This window comes from Palaemon carinicauda, chromosome 33 (genome assembly GCF_036898095.1).
Source record: "Palaemon carinicauda isolate YSFRI2023 chromosome 33, ASM3689809v2, whole genome shotgun sequence".
Lineage (NCBI taxonomy): Eukaryota > Metazoa > Arthropoda > Malacostraca > Decapoda > Palaemonidae > Palaemon > Palaemon carinicauda.
The window spans coordinates 60,514,915-60,517,794 of record NC_090757.1 but is presented as its reverse complement, the minus strand read 5'-3'; positions in this window follow the sequence as shown (position 1 = coordinate 60,517,794).

Sequence of the window (2,880 nt, the reverse complement as noted above, 5' to 3'; positions counted from 1 at the left end):
AAGTATTTAGGCTTTTTCTTAATTCCTCGAGGGTAAGGTATTTGTTTTGACAAATATCAAGTATCTCTGGTTCAGCCATTGTGCATAGAACAACCGTAGCTCGGAATGCTCATTTTTTGGGGTATGGGAACTGGTTGAAAGCTCATATCAACTTCTCGATACGCTGGGAATCATCATACTCCTGCAACAGGATTGTTACGCAGCGCTGATACTGGGCAGAGGTATAGATGAAGTTGCGTATAAGAGACTTCAGCATAAGTCGACAGGATTTCTGTAGGGCAGGGAACTTGCTGGATTCGTTGTACACCTTGTTGTGTACGAGGACCACGAGGAGTGCTAGGATTTGATCCTGCCAACAAACACGGGAGGATCGTGATCGGGCAGTAGCCCTATGATGACGATGTTGGTTGGAGTGGGTGAAGTTGGCGAGCGTGTACTGACACCTCGTACCATGAGGCAGGTAAGTTGTATGCAACTATCCAGGAAAGCCTTGGATAGTTCGATGATGTTTTCCTGCTGACGGGTCTCAGCAAGCAATGTTATGTCATCCTGAAGGGCTGAGGGGTATCCATTGAGCTGGTTGGTATTCTTCTCGTTGAGAGCAAGGTCTGGGTAATCCTCGAATATGAGGAGCTAAATTTTCACATATCTGAGCAGGTCTTGGACCTTCTTGATTGGAGTTAGGCTAATGATCAGGTGAGCTATGAGTTCGATTGATTGGTGTTGTTGTGAGTTAGATTTATTATCAGTAGCAGACTCGGTTTCAACCATGGTATCCGACGAGTGTGTGAACTGTGACCGGAGGGTGAAGGCCATGTGGTCCGTGAGGGACCTGCTGGGCAAGCATAGATCAGAGTTTGGGCTGCGAATCACGTAATATATGATTCGGGACATGAAATCACTGATGTGATTCTAGGGTTAATTGGTTTGAGCAGAAAATCACAGAGTATGCGATTGGGGCTGCGAGAATCAGGAATATGGTGGTATTTAGTTTAAGGTTTTAAGGGTTCTTCAGCACATCACGGAATATGGATTTGGGATATAAAATCACAAATGTGATTGTAGGGTTAATCAGTTTGAGCAGAATATCACATAATATGATTGTGGCTGCGAGAATCATGAATATGATGGTATTTAGGTTAAGGGTATAAGATTTGAGCAGCAAATCTTTGAACGAGTGATTGAAGACAGCAATGATCACGTGTGATTAGTTTTAGGTTAGAGCACGTTGTACGTACGGCAGAGCACTTTCGTTTTTTAGGAAGGCAATTTGGGTTAAGGATGCTCTCGATCCAAGAGGAAAATGTTTATATCACGAGTAAGATCCCAAAATTTAGCAAATGACTCAAACGTAAGTTGTTATTCTTTTGCACGTGGCAGGCACCTTTGAAATTACATTTCACTTATTGTATTTTCATCGAGGTGCGTTGACTACGTTAAGAATTACGTTATACACATTCAGATGCAAGAAAGAATTTTTTTTATCACCTTGATTGTATATTATATAAACAAGATCACCATAAATAAAAGTTTAATATTTTTTTATCACCTTGACTGTATATTATACAAACAAGATTACCATAAATAAAAGTTTAATATTATTCTTGACAGAACGTGGGCAGATAGAGCCGTAGAGTAGAGTGGAGCAAGGATTCGTAGGTTATTTTATTTCCTATTCTGACATTTAAGGATTTTCATGACACCGGCGTTATAAAGCGACGGAGTGTGGCACAACAGGGTTTATTTTTATTAAAAGTGAGTAGAGCAAGGGTTTTTAATTTTGCGTTCTATATAAATGTTACAGAGATATCACAAACAACGTAGCGTAAGATATAAATGGTTTGATTTATTTAGTGAATAGAGTAGTTTTGGATTTTGTGTTTATAAGAAAATTACTTGGACATCGCAATTAACGGGGCGTTAGATAAATGTGGTTTGATTTATTTAATCGAGTAGAGCAAAGGTTTGGTTTTTATTTGGTTTCTATAAATGTGATTGGGACACCACAAATAATGGCATAAGACAAAATGAAATGATTTATTCAGTTAATAGAGCAAAGGTTAAGATTTTAATTTTACTTATATAATTGTTAGTGGGACCTCGTAAATAACTGAATGTAAGACGAAATTATTTTGTTTTTCAAATAAATAACGGGGTTTGGGGTAAAGAGGTAGAAAGATCGAGTGATAGTAGGAAGTGAAATAGAATTTATAGGAAAGAAAAGGATTATGGCATTTCAAACTTGTTTTCGGTTTCTTGAGGGCTGCAAGGAAGATATCTTAAGGGCGGTGATTTGGGCATGTTGAGGCGGCTATCTGAGTGTCTTCAGGGCGGGGAGGCATCGTCTTACATTATATTACATCTGGGGCATCGTGTTCATTATTGTTTTTTTTCCCTTTTTTTTCGTGCGTTGATTCTTCACGTGACCACAATTTTTTTGCTTTATTTCACTATGACTTAAAGTTTTTCTTTTATTTTTTCCTTTGGACCAGGTAAAGATGTGGTGGAATTGTTCAGCACCACTTCTTTGAGGACTGGCACTGAAGCCCATAGAAAGGGAGACACTTTTTTTTTACCCCACTATCAAAAGGGAGACACTAAATACAATGGCCTGTTTATCATAGTGTACCTTCTAACATAATCACCCTTGTTGCTCTAACTTCAAAAAATCACAAAACAAATGATATCGAAGGACTAGTTTCAGATTAAACGTAGAGATACCAGTGTCAGAGGGGGCGGTGGTTGTTTAACTTGAAGAGTTTCAGTTCTTTGGTTCGGGTAGAAATACGCACAGGAACATTAGCTCACGCTTATTCAATTATTCCTGGATAGAATGTCAAGTTCACAAAGAGTAAACCGAATAATATACTGAGTAAAAAT